This window comes from Callospermophilus lateralis, chromosome 8 (genome assembly GCF_048772815.1).
Source record: "Callospermophilus lateralis isolate mCalLat2 chromosome 8, mCalLat2.hap1, whole genome shotgun sequence".
Taxonomy (NCBI): domain Eukaryota; kingdom Metazoa; phylum Chordata; class Mammalia; order Rodentia; family Sciuridae; genus Callospermophilus; species Callospermophilus lateralis.
The window spans coordinates 119,606,319-119,620,979 of NC_135312.1; the positions used below are offsets into that span (position 1 = coordinate 119,606,319).

The 14,661-nt window shown below is 40.0% G+C and overlaps 1 protein-coding gene and 1 non-coding gene across 3 annotated transcripts in view; both read right to left on the reverse strand.

The window, feature by feature from the left end:
- The window catches only part of Smad1 (SMAD family member 1), a 76,714-nt gene that overhangs the window by 18,485 nt on the left and 43,568 nt on the right, over positions 1–14,661 (reverse strand). The window lies entirely within an intron of this gene.
- Trnaa-ugc (transfer RNA alanine (anticodon UGC)) lies at positions 7,944–8,016 on the reverse strand. The gene has a single exon. It is a non-coding gene; the product is annotated as a tRNA-Ala (tRNA).

Here is a 14,661-nt window from a genome sequence, read left to right on the forward strand (position 1 = left end):
GAATTCTACATTCTGCTAACTGAAAACTCAAGTATGAAGGCCAAAAGTCAGGTATCTGGGAGAAGCAAAAACAACTCCTGTCACTCCTAAAAGCCTCCTAAAAGCTCTATATAATACTAGGAACCCGAGGAGTTGAAAACCGGCATGTTCATCAACCTCTAGAAACCTCCAGGCAAAGCCACTATTGATATAGGGGCAGGGGAATGGTCAGTTACAGAGCCTTGAGTAAGCCTAAGTTTCCCACTTGGTCACCGGCTCCTCCTAATGACAAAGGCCTCTGGAAATCCTCCTGCTCTTGTAGCCTCAATGGAGAGGATAAAAACCCATTTTCAAACTGCACGAGCCAAGAGACAAGATTTCAAATCTATTATTGTTGGTAGTTAAAACTCAATGTATTAAAGAAACAATATTTGGTGGCATTAGGAATTAAGTTGACTTTTGAGGCTTTCCAGGCAATCTGTCCATGATTTGTTTTATTTTCGGGGAAAATAAGCTCTTAATACTTGGATCATCACATATTTATGGGCTGAAAAAATATTTTTTAAGTAAAAATAGGTTTTATAAGTATTAAAATTTCTCATGCTGTATCTTAAATTCCTATATAATCCTGTAGCAGATTTGTTGATTTCTCTATTATTTGGTCCTTTAGGAACTAAGTTTTTGAGCATAATTTTTTTAAAAAAAATTTTAATAGCTCTGTGATGGAATCTGCCCAAACCAAGCCATTAAAAACCTGATTCTTTTCTCCTTCTACCTTTCAATATCATCTGAAGTACAAACTACTTTGCTTTATCAAACAAATTCCTAATAAATGCTTCCGCTATGCCAATAGAAGCCTTACAAAATAAATACAATCTGTCAAACAGTCCAATACCTTTAAATTATGTTCTAGCTACAGTTTGTCATGATTTTCACTCTAACTCACCCTAACTCCTAAACCACTTCCCACAAATGCAGAACCAGGCTACAATCTGAATCAATTCTCCATCTCCTCTACCTTTCAGAGAGCATCCCCTGCCTGCCGATTTTAGCAGCTCTTATTCTGTCCAGGAGTCTTAGACTGAGGACTTCCTGTTCCTACTGCCTGCAGGCAGGGCAGCCAGGGGGGAAGAATTAACCTTTGCCATAGCAAAGGACAACCTGTTTCTGTACCCCCAGCATGTGTTCCCGCAGTAACCCTGTTGTGTGGCTACCTGCACAGGCACAGAGCTGTCCTCAGCCACAGATGAGCTCCATCAGCTTTTGTAGATGACCTGGGAAGTGAACCACCAAGGACAGCAAGGCAGCATGCTGCAGAAGAACTTGACAAGAAAAGTAACTATTTCCCTCACCTCTGTTTTATTTTGGTGTGGTGCTGGGGACTGGACCCAGGGCATTACATATGATAAGCAAGTGCTCTGCTGCTGAACTCCACCCGCAGGTCCTTACCTCCGATTATTAAGATGATTTTGTCATTGCTGGTACAAGGACCTTTTAATAAACTCTAAGTAATGAATTATTAGAGATCTATAGTGAGATGCACAGATCTTCGCATAAACAAAACATACACTGCTCCATCTGGCTTCTTCACCTGTGAGATCCATCTAACGTTGTGTTCCATTTTATCACATGTATATATTGCAATATATTTGATGATATAATTATATCTTATGCCAAAGAAATTTTTTCCAGTTTGGAGTAATTATAATGAAGCTACTGTGATTCCTTTATTTAACTTATTTTAAAATAATTTCAAAGCTACAGAAAAATTACAAGAATAGTATAAACAACTCTTATATATCCTTTACTCAGATTCAACAGTTTTTAACATTACGCCACATGTGCTTCATTATTACATCTCCTCCCTTCTCCTTTCACAGGCACATGCACATACACTCTTTCTGAATTATCTGAAAGCAGGTAGCATATATCCCCTCAATTCCTAAAAAGAATATTAACTTTCACATATAAGGTTAACAAAATAGCTGTTTTCAGTTTCATGCTACTAACATTTGAGTTGTTTCATAGACTCTCTCTCAATTTGGGTTTCTCCTCTATTTCTTTTTTTCAAAAAAATATTTTCTTAGTTGTTAATGGACCTTTATTTTATTTATATCTGGTGCTGAGGATCAAAAACCAGTGCTACACATGTGCTAGGCAAGTGCTCTATCACTGAGCTACAGCCCCGGCCCTCTCCTCTATTTTTTGATAATTAAACTCAGAGATTTCTGACTGAAATACTGCCTAGGTGATATTCCTCCCTCCTGAGGGTAAACATCCAAAAGCCACTGTGTCTGCTTAGGACTGATGTGTTGTCTAATTCATCCACTGTCTACAGTTATAATTCTTCCTTTTGTAATTAATAAGAAAATCAGTGAAAAATACCTTAAGACTATGTAAATACCATTTCTCATCAAACTTTACCTCTATGTGAAGCATCCATTTTTGCTTGAATCAATTTTTGCTATAATGATTACAAAATGGTGTTATTTAACTCCATTATTCCTCGTCAAAATTCTAACATAAGCACTTTCCCTTCTTCCCCATTTACCTGCCCACCTATGACAATCAACCATCCACATGGAGTCAAGGATTCTTAGTCAATGGACTACCTATTTTGACGTTCAGATGGTCTTGGAATTGGCCATCAGGAGCCCATGCAAGCAGGTTCCTATGTCTTTTTAACATGCCATAAGTTTTTGAGATTTAATTTCTGGAATAAGATGTTCCAGACTTATCTTTCACCCTTCTCTCCAGTTCTAGAATTCCCAGTCCCTTTCAGTTAGGAATGGGATTTAGAAACCAAAATCTGGGCTCTGTGTTCTCTAAGTCTACCAGAGTCACACAGATTTTAGGGGTGTGTGGGCATCTGTGTCTTACAAATCCCAAGTTTTTACTGTTAGCTCCAAGTCCAATCCAGCTTCACAGGGTTTTGATTTGATTTCCTCCTTTAGTTCATATCAATATAGCCATATTTCAGTAACAAGCCTCAGCAACACCAATATTAATACATTTATGAAGAACATCCTCAATTCTAAAAGATACTTAAAATTTTTCACAACAATTTTTCAGAATCATTATATTTATACTAATTTATAAACTAAACCTAAGATAAATAAACTAAACCTAAGATAAACTTGAGGCTTATTTTCTTTTTATGAAAAGTTTTTTTTTTATATATACAAAATACTTAAGATTTGCTCCAATTCATTTACAATGTATTCCCCCACACCCAGTGTTATTTTATTAACTTGAAATTTTCTCTTCTTTTTGGTGAGTTTATTTATTTGAACATGACATTTGTTGCTATTTTAAGAATTTTGTTCTGCAATCTTGATTTAACTTTATTTTTTAAATAAAAGAATGTTAACATGATTCTGAGAGTCAAATATTATAGTCCCTCTCCTGTGTCTTTTACTCAGTCCCCTATTCTAACCTCCTCATTTTTATTTTCAGGTTTATTCTTCCTGTGTTTCTTCTTGGGGGTGGGGGAAAGCAGATAAATGTCTGATTTTTTTTTTTTTATTTCCTCTTTACTACTATCAAAGAAAGGTGGCCTACTGTTGTTATCTTCTGCACTTTTGCTTTTTCTACACCTATTATGGTTTAGATGTGGTGTCTCCCAAAAGTTCACATGTGAGACAATGCAAGAAGGTTCAGAGAAGAAATAATGTGGTTATAGCCTTAACCTCAGCAGTGAATTAATCCCTGATAGGATTACCTGGGTGGTAGCTGGAGGCAGGTGGGGCGTAGCTGGAGGAAGCCTTCGCTGGGGGCATGGCTACGGGGTATATATTTGTATCTGTCAGGTGGAGACCTCTCGCTCTGCTTCCTAATCACCAAGTAAGCTGGTTCCCTCTGCCATATTCTTCCACCATCATGTTCAATCTCATCTTGAGCCCCAAGGAATAGAGCCAGCTGCCTGTGAACTAAGACCTCTGACACTGAGACCTCAAAAAACTTTTCCTCCCCTAAAATTGTTCTGGTCAGATCCTTTAGTCACAGCGGCACAAAAGCTGACTAAAACCACATCCTAGTAATAACTTCACGTTATAGAGATCTTCCTCATTTGTTTTATAGTCCACCATCAGTTTGTTGAACCCGTCTCCCATGCCATCATTTTACCTGTAAGGCTGCACTGACTTCGCGTATGTGCGTGCTGCTAAATTCCCACAGGTGGAGATGCCGGGTGAAGGGGCAAATGCACATGTGACTGTGACTGTTAAACACCCCTGTAGGGTTGTCATTTCCCACTGCCACCAGTTATGCATGAGCATCTTTCCCCTACCATTTTCCAGAGACTCGGTCAAGCTTTGGATGCTTTTGACAATCTGGTGGGTGAAACATGTTTTCTAGGTGCACTTTTAATTTACATTTCTTATTGTAAGAGATTATTATCTCTTCACGTATTCTGGAAGAGTGTTTTTATATCTTCTGTCAAGTGTCTGCTTATGCCTTTTTGCCTGTTTTGGGTTTTTTTTTCACCCTTCATTTAAAAAATATGTGTCTATGCACTAGAGTTGTCCACATTAGCCTATACCTCATGTTGCAGGTATTTCACACCTGTCATAGGTCTTTTGATTTTTCTTATATGCCAATGTTTTTAATTTTTGTTAGTCAAATATGTATTTCATTGCATGTGAACATCTGTATCATATAGTCATACTACAAGGAGGAATTCATCTAGGCATTCTTGGGTGCACATAAAGTTTCAGGGTTTTCTGTTTATTTATTTGTTTAAGATTTGATTTTACTTGTGAAGAATCCAATTTTACCTTTTTCTAAATAGTTAGCCAGTTACTCACTTATTGAAAAGCTCATCCTTTGTCTTACTAATGGGAAACACCACTTTTCTCATAATTTCTACATGTTTGGGTCCCTTTTAAGATATTTCTTTATACTTCATTCTCATCTGCTCTGTGCCCAGTATGACTGTTTCAATTACAGCTGTTCTGGTCTCTGACAGGGATAACCTCTCTCACAATTCCTGTTCAGTGTTTTATTTGTAGGCTTATTTTTCCACCTGACTTTTATTATTTACCTCCTGAAAAATGTTATTGATATTTTCATGTTACTTTTATAGTCTACTATCTGCCTGGATTATTGGTACTTTTACTGGGATCATGTTATCTTCATAATCTGACAGCAAAAATCAACATCTTGAGCATGGTAAAAGGCCTATTCAAGAACTAGGAAGGTCTGCTGGATTCTACTGTTGTGCCTTTTGTGTTCGATAGATACCATCTGTATTAGTTTGCTAAGGCTGCTATAACAAAAGTACCAGTCTGGAGCCTTCAACAACCGAAGTTTATTTTCTCCCTATTCTGGAGACTGAAAGTCTAAGATGAAGGTATTGGCAGGTTGGTTTCACCTGAGGCCTGCTGATGCTCAGAGTGTACTCAAATAGCCTTTTTTTCTGGTATTTCTCTGCATGTCCTAAACCTCCTTCTTATGAGAAAACTAGACAGATTATATTACAGCTTTCCCCTCATAACCTCATTTTTTTTTTTCATAACCTCATTTTTACTTAACCTTCCTTAACGACCTTATCACTAAAAAATAGTCACGTTATGTGGCACTTGGGGCTTGGGCTTCAAAATGAATTTGGAGGAGTAAACCATTCAGTCCATCATGCCACACACTGGATTTATTCATTCCTTTTTAAATTTACTAAGCACTTTATATTTTCTGCTATTATTAAAAGGGTTTCTCCATTACATCTTCTAAATAGTAATTATATATACAAAGGTTATTGATATTTTCATGTTACTTTTATAGTCTACTATCTGACTGGATTATCTTGCTGAGTTATTTTTATCATCTACTTTTATAGAGATGTTCAGGTGCATAGATCGTGTCACCTGACAAAGGGACAGATTATTTTTTTTCCTTCCCATTGTTTTCTCTTGTCTAATTGCATTGACTAATCGTATCAGCAGAATGTTAAAAAGCAGCCAAGGGAGCAAAAACTTTCCTGACTTATCTTGACCTTGGTGGGATGCGGAAGTGTTTCCTCCTCAAAAAAGATGCTGACTTTAGGATGGAGGTGTATCTACCCATTCCTAAAGTTGGGTGTTTTTAATCAGGAATGACTGTTGAATTTTGGCCAAAGGCTTTTTTATTAGCATTTCTGCCACACTCATTATTTTTCTTCTTTGACGCACTAATACAGTCCCCGCACCCCTGGCATAACAGCTGCTTGGTCATGAGATACTATTTTCCTAATATTAGAGTCTGACCACAATAGTTTATTTAGGATTCTTACATAAATATGAATAAGTGACACTGGTCTGCGTTCCAGTGTGCTACCTCTACTGGGTGCTGGTGAGGATATGATGTCTGCTGCATCAGTGTCTGTAAGCTCTGAAGCAGAGTGTTTCCAGGTGGTCCCCCCACGTTCGGTTGACTGCCTCTGTGAGGCCATCTGGGCTTGGTGCTTTTCTGTGGACCAGTTCCTAGATAACTTTCGGTATTCCTCTATGAAAGAAATTTGTTTTAGCTATCTCTACTAAGATAAGTTTTAATATTTTTTTTTCTAAAAAACTTATCAATTTCTTCTTGGTTTCCCAATTTATTTGCATGCAAATATGAACCAAAATCTTAAGCTTTTTTTCCTTCTATATAAATAACTGTTCCCCACTTGTTTCTTATTTTTTATTGGTTAAATTATCTGGTCCCTGGTATATTTTTGTTTCTTCTTCAAAGCAGGGTTTTGATTTGATCTGTCCCCCCTCCCCAATCTGTACCTCAATTTTGTATTTTGTTTTGTTTTTTTAATCTCATCTTCCCTGAACTTGCTTTGATTTACTTGGATGTTCCTGTCCTGCCTTTCTGATTGGGAATGCAAAACTCATTTTTACTCTTTCACTTCTACTAACAGAGGTTATGAATTTCCCTTTCATCATTTAAATGTATCCCCCTGACACCAATCTATAGGTTTCTGCAGAACTAACAATTTTTTGTTTATATCTTCTCATTCACCTACAAGTCATTTAATGGAAAAGTTTTAAAATTCTCAGGTGGGGGATGGAGATACAGCTCAGTGAGAGAGCACCTGCCCAGCATGCAAGAGGCCCTGGGCTAGATCCCCTGCACAACGAAAACATTAAACCCCAGGTAGCGTAGCTATGTGCTTTTACAATAGCACTGTGATAAGAATGTGGGTTTTATTACTTCTACTTTATGGAACTTGACATTTTGTGACCTACAATATAATACATTGTCTGAATTTTGTATTTCCCTAAATGCTTATTTAAGGATATTTATTTTGAAGTACTGTTTTGCACTTAACAAATTCAAGCCACAGACCTGAAGGAAATCACATATCTGATAAAGGACTTGTGTGTCCTGAATACATAAGAACCCCCAAAAGTTATTCATAAAGACTAAAAATCCAATTTAAAATTAGGCAATCAATTTCAACAGTCTCTTCACTAATGAAGATATACCTCCAAAATATGCTTAGAGAAATAAGCCAGACTCAGTACCAATAATCTGTGATTTCACTATGTGAACAGACAAATTCACGAAGACAGAAAGTAGAACGAAGGTTATCAGGGACAGGGATAATGGGAAGGGAGAAGAACTGTTTTATGATATGGAATTTTCATTGGGAATGAAAAAAAATGCTGGATTTGGGTAGCAGGAATGGTTATGCAATATTGTGAATGCATTTAATGCCACCAAAGTATATACTTGCAAAGTATATAATTAGCTATATCCCCAGCCCCCATACCTAGATATGGTTAAGATGATAAGTATTTTATGTTTATCTTGTCATGCTAACAATTACTTTTTAAATCAAAAGTGCTGGCATGAGTGTTGAATAAAAGGGATTCTAAATACACTGCTGGTGGGAATATTAAATGGTTGTCAGACAATATTTTGGCAGTTTCTTAATAAACATGAAACTTCTATATGACCCACAATCTCATACCTAGATTTTTTTTTTTTTTTTTTTTTTTTTTTGGTGCTGGGAATTGAACCCAGGGCCTTGTGCATGCAAGGCAAACACTCTACCAACTGAGCTATACCCCAGCCCCCATACTAGATGTTTTATGCCCGTAAAATCAAAACATTCCACACAAAGATGTGTATGTTTTATTTGTAATAGTCAAAAAAACTAGGAACAAACCAAGTGTCCATCAATGGCTCAATAACTAAACAAATCACAGTTTATTCATACATTGGGATACTGTTCAGCAAAAGAAGGGATGAAACATTGCTTCACATGACAACATGCATAAATGTCAATTATGTTGAAACAAGGCAGACAGAAAAGGGGTATCTGCTATATATTCCATGCATACAAAATCTAGCATAGGCAATTCTGTATAGTAACAGAAAGTGGTCATTGCCAAAGAAGAGCATGGGCGCCCAGCAGGGCATTACAGGCAATGCCTATGTTCACGCTCTTGTGCCGATGTCTGCATGGGTTCTTAGGTCAAACATAATCAAACTGTATGTTCTAAAATACGTATAGTTTGTTCTACACCAATTCTGTTTCTCAAGAAAGGTATTCAAAAAATAAATGTGAAGAAGCGATTTTAAATTGTCCTATGCCAATCTTTTAAAAAGGTAAAATTTTGCTACTGTCTACTCCTTTTTTACCCCCATCTTTAAGATTTGAGAATCGTTACTCTGAGCTCTCAACACTACTACATTCCCAACTAAATCAGCTTTATTCTCCTGTCTCTATCACTATCCCTTAGACACAGCATTATACTGAAAATCAACTGAAGACACAGAAATAAAGAGCTACGGAGTGGTGGTAACAGTTCAGACACACACTGTTTGTAATACGAGACACCAAGTTCAAAAGCCAAGGGCAAGGCAAAAAAAAAAAAAAAAAAAAATGGATACCCTACACACTCTTTGCAAAGGACTTTTCTATCAAATCTCTCTGAAGTTCAAAGAGTGGCAATCAGCACTTGAAATCCACTCTATAATCACTCTCAGAATCTTCTGCAACATTTTCCCACTGTTTCTTAACATTTTTCAGGGCGGTAAACCTCAGTGACAGGGGAAAGTGAATTCATCTAGAGTCCAAGCAGCTCCATTGGAATAGTGAAATTTTGCTTTAGCTTACTAATTCATATACATAGGTTCTACTCCTTAAAAGTTATCAAATGTAAAGTAACATCTTAAATAACTAACAACAATCACTGGAACTCCAGGAAAATGTGCATGTTACTTTTATTCTGAGTGCCCAGTATGGCACATGGGGCTGGGTGGGTGCTAGCACCTTAGTTTGAATGTGATTGTCTATTCACCAAGTGTCACATACTATTCTAACAAAGTTATAAATTTCTCAGAAAAAGATAAAATATAAAACTACCCTAGAAATAAGGACACCTATTTAGAAGTGAGGAGACAATGTACCAAATTGATGTTCAGGGGATAACTAAGTCCCACAAGGGTCCCACTGATGTTGCTACCACAATAGTTATCTACGAGTACAAAACACACTGAGCACAGGGCACCATGCTGCAGACTGGAGTGCTGAGAGAGGCAACTTCCTCCCTTGAGGCCACACAAAAAGGGTCAAAGCCAGGCTTCAGGGGAAGGCAATGGGTGCTCTTCAACAGGAGTCTCCAGGAGACTTAGGGGACCAAGAGCAGGACCTGTCTTTGGGATCTCAGCATTGTTACGTTCTTTGTGGTCTGTTTAAGAATGGATGATTAGAATAAATCCCAGAATGTTTCTGGACAAGTTAAAGTTAAGGTCACTCATTTTTGCAGGAAAAAAGTCCAGCCTAGTTTAATGAGTTCCATTATGACAAGTACCTATCTCCCTGATGCTGCATGATACAGAAATCATAGAAATCTGATTCGTGTCATTTGAAGACATTTATAAGTAGGATGTTTGTCTGGGGCAGTCCCAATTTGTACCTATTATCTGGATTCATTAGTAATAGGGGACCCCTGTCAATACCAAAAGTGCCCAACTTGGACAATAAACAATATGGTCATCTTAAATACAAGCAATAATGGATGAAATTCAAGAAATAAATGGATCTGGAAGAGCTGTCAGCCTAGGAAGAAGTATTAGAGTGTTGGAGAAGAGCGCCTGGGAGCTAGGCAGGCTGGGCTACCAGGCCAGGCACCTCTTCCTGGTGACATCCTGAAGGGCGGGCGATGCTGCGGCTCTCCTGGGCAACCCCTTTCCCCCACACTGCTCCTTTCATTTTGGCAATGTATCTGTTTTCTGTTGTGGGGAAAGAAGAAACATCCAGACTACCCACATTGAAGCACTCTCATTGTGCAGCTCTCTCAGTTCCTGGGTGAGAGATTAACCAACCTACAGAATCAGGATTGCCAACTAGGCCTGACTCGGGCAGAACTGGGAAAGCAGCGAGGTGCGGAACACCTGCTCATGCTACCTCTTTCTGCATTTCAGGCTACTCCTATCTTATGGGAAACAGACATAGAGAACCATTTTCAGCTTCTTAGAGCACTATCATCGTAGCGCGATGAGGTCCCACCTGGTACCTCCAAGAATGAGGCTTCCCTTTTAGGAAAGGCTGGTTAATTTGAATTTCAAGAATCTCCTCTAAAAAAAAACAATGTGGTGTTGGAACACCTTTCTTCTTAAGTCATTTAAAATCTGATTATGTGTACAGGTCCTATATTCTAGGCACTCTAACCCTGGTAAATCCTGACCTGGCCTCAGTAGTTCCCTTTCAAGTGTATTGTGAAAAAGGTGCCCAGTGACCCCAGCCCCACCTCCCACCCGCCCCCACTGGCCTGAAAATCCGTCTAAGAGGAGGCTGCTGGCTTCACCCCTTTTCCAGTCAACAGGCACCAAACTAAGAACTCAGGAAGCGGAAGTTTCGGGAGACCTTTGTGATCTGCCGTGGACTCAGCTCTTCCTCGTTGTCAAGGGACGTGGGAAAGGAATGAAGAGGACCAGCTGAACTCTAAGGAGGGGCTGGACGCTGGAGAGCCTGCCTGACTCTGGATTCCAGCCTGGTCAAGATGTAAGCACGGCTTGAGATTCGGTCACCACGTGGAAACTAAGTAGTCTAGTCGTCTAGTTTAGTCTAAATCTGACAAATGCCCACCTGGGCTGGGACCCACCAACTGCTTTGGAGGAGCAGCCCCACCCCTGTTCTCATTAACACACGAGAAAGTTGCCATGAGGCGGCGGCCAGGCCTTGCCTGTGTTTGTTCTCAGACACATGATGGCAAACAGGCTACCTGCCACCCGGCAGTACATGAATGTTCCCTGGCCCCACGGGGTTAGAGAAGGCATGTAGCTGTGAACTGACACACCTGGATTCTAGTCCTGCCAGGATAATAACTACCTTTGTGACTCTGAGCAAGTCACCCAACTTCTGTGGGTTTCAATTTCCTCATGCAGAAAGAACAAGGGGCTTGCTCCAAGGGCCTTCCCATGTTAAATTCCACATGTCTTCTGACTCAAGAGGACGTTGCTTTGTGTACACCTGGAGCTCCACTGGGTCCAGAGCTCGGTCCCAGATGGCATTTCTGGATACTTTGGTGAGGTCACCTGAGAGCAAAAAGGTGGCCCCAGGCTAACGGAAGAATGGTTTCAGAGCCAGTCCAGCAGCAGCAATCCTCACGCAAAGGGGGCAGTGAGTTGTCAAAGTGGCTGTGACCAATGCACTGTCCTCCTTAGACAGAAGTCCCAATAGGTGTGTTCTGTGGTCTGTAGACAGAAAAGTTTCCCACAGGAAGTAGTGGAGAGGGTAAGGCCACTTAAAAGCTAACTAATTCTCATTATGAAATAAAATTCCTCACCTCAAAATCCCCTTTGGGGATTCTGAAGATATGAAGAAACTGAAGAAATGATTCATAGCACCTTAATCAAGTTTTCATGAAAATATAGAATAGCCTGAATCCCTGCATGGTGGCACTTGATCTTTTAGTTTGCTTCTTGGTGGTGAGCTGATGGCAGGCTGGGTTTGACAAAAGGTTTGCTGAGCACTACAGTTACTGTAAAAGTCTGAAGGGCAGACACTGCCCCTGCCTTCAGGAAGTTCCCACAGGGCTGAATCCTCAGGACGGTCACCTGCATTTTACAGCTGAGGAGCGGCTCAACCTAGTCAGGTTCAACTCTAGTCTGCTGACTAGAGGTCAGGATTTGAATACAGGTCTGCTCATCAGCACCAGACCACACTAAGTACTACAAAACTGAAGAGACAGTGAAAGTCATTTTTAAAATTCTCTTTCCATTCTTCTGTGAGGTTCTTTTGGGGAAACATGTTTTTAAAAGAAAGGCAGTTTTGCCTAAAGATGGCAAAACTGTAGTGTTTACTTTCTAGGAATCCACTAATGACTCCTAAGTAAGAATATGTTAATGGAAGACAGGTCTGCAAACAACTAAATAGAGAGACGTGAGTTACAGTCAGCAACATTATCAAACTTAAAACAAAAATTAAATGTACTTTAAAAAGGCCTAATTTTAACTCCTGAGAACTCAACTTTGCAGCTATGTCATGCCCATGATTCTCTTTAGTATACCACGGGTGATGTCCTTGAAACGTGCCACCCATCTAGGAGAACTTGAGCCTACAGTACGTGCACAAGACTTGTGACCCAGCTGAGGTTCCTGCTGCAACCTTCGTTCTGGGGGAGCACCACACTCTTCCTCCACCTACCCCTGGCCTTCTGCAGTTTCCTTTGCTAGTTGTGCTTCTGCACTTTGCTCACCTAAGTCTCAGCTTTTTCTTGTATAGTGCTCTTCCTGGTCTTACTCTCCACCAGCAGCAGAAACAAATTCCTTTTTGTGCCCCACTCAGGCTTAACAGATTTCCGTCTTAGGACCTGCAAAATTTCATTGCTAATTTGACTACCTCATCTTGTAGACCATAATGCCCTTGATGGTAGAACTGGTTTTCTTTCTTTTGATTCATCCAGTATCTGACACATAATAGGTCCTTAATAAGTATTTTTTCAATTAATATGTTAGTGAATGATGTTACTGTTACTGGCATGGGTATTGTCAGCTGGCTAATACAGACCAGTCTTTCTCAAAGAACAGATCTCTGACTCCCTGCATTTGAATTAGTTAATTCGCAAGATACATTTTTTTTTTTTTTTTGTTACTGGGGATTAAACCCAGGGGCATGCAACCACTGAGCCACATCCTCAGCCTATTTTGTATTTTTTTTAAATTTAGAGACAGGGTCTGAGTTGCTTAGTGCCTTGCTGTTACTGAGGTTGGCTTTGAACTCACAATCCTTCTGCCTCAGCCTCCGGAGCCACTGGGATTACAGGTGTGAGCCACTGCGCCCCTTAGATACTTCTTTTAAAAGGTGGACTCATTACAGATATGATAAATCAGAACCAGCCTGGGTGAAGGAAGATGAGGGGCTACTGTGTGTACCAGCACCAGAGGCTCAGGTTTCCGGCCCTATCCATGGCTCTAACTCTTGCATGAGAGCTTCCATTTTCTCACTTTACACTAAGATTACAGGATGTCAACTGTGATTCCTGGACAACACACTGATTTAAATTAGAAGGATATGGGAGCAGGGTGTGGTGACACACATCTGTACTGAAGAGGCTAAGGCAAGAAGGTTACAAGTTTGAAGTCAACCTGGGCAACTTTTTAATCTCAAAATAAAAAAGGTTGGGAATGTAGCGCAGAGACAGAGAGCCCTTGGGTTCACTCTCCAGTACTTCCAACAACAAAAAAATCAGAATGATGTGGAAAAGTCTGGCACAGCTTTGCATGAAGCTGACAGAAGATTTTGTAGTGTCCAGTTTTACCCTGGTCACGCAGCATAGCGTCATGGAAGGAGAACTGGCTCTGGATCCAGACAGCTCAGGCTCTGAGCTAATGACTTTGGACAGCACAAGTTCTTGCCTAGTTTCCACACAGGGATAAGGAAAGCGTGGATCAGGAGGACCGCTCACAGCAGTCTCTCAAAGCCAACTCCCTCTCAGCCTTTGCTCTTCCTGCCCTCACCCCAGCATCCTTTCCCTTAGCTTCTACAGAACAGGCGCTAGGTTATCAATGACTGCGGAAGTTCTTTAGAGGTTAAAACAACCTCTAAGTTTTTTGTTGTTGTTACAACAAAAAAACTTCAGGGTATAAGCAAAAAAATAAAAAAGAAGGGATGGGGGTGGGGTGGGGATTCCTTCATAGGGAATGAGGCATAAAACAGAGAGTGGGCTTTAGTTTCAGAGTTCCAAACTGTTTCTGCTCAATTATGTATTGACCAATTAACGGGGGCAATTTACTATGGTAAGCACTCAGTAAGGGCTAATTACTACCTCACTTTTATTACTAAAATGGGAATAACAGTATTTGTCTCAGACTTTGTTTTAACATTTACATGGTGCTTATCTATGCCAAGTATGGTATCAAGCTGTACCAAGGCTAACATATTTAATCCTCATACCAACTCTGCTCCTAGGCACATTACCTCTGTGGAAATCGAGGTACAGTGAGATGAAGTAACTTGCCCAAGAATATATTATCCAACAACCAGTGGATTCAGGATCCACTTTGGGCAGCCCAGTCCCACATCCCACAGCACCACGGTGGGTGTGAGCATAGGCACAGGTTAGCTGGAAGGAAGTTCTGAGCCTTGGTAAGCACTAGTGAAGAACTGTCAAGGCCACACAAAGCAGTTGGCCTGGCTGCCTAATCACCCATTGATATGTAAATGACAATCCCCAGGCGTCACACCAGGCAGCTTTGCTTAATTTG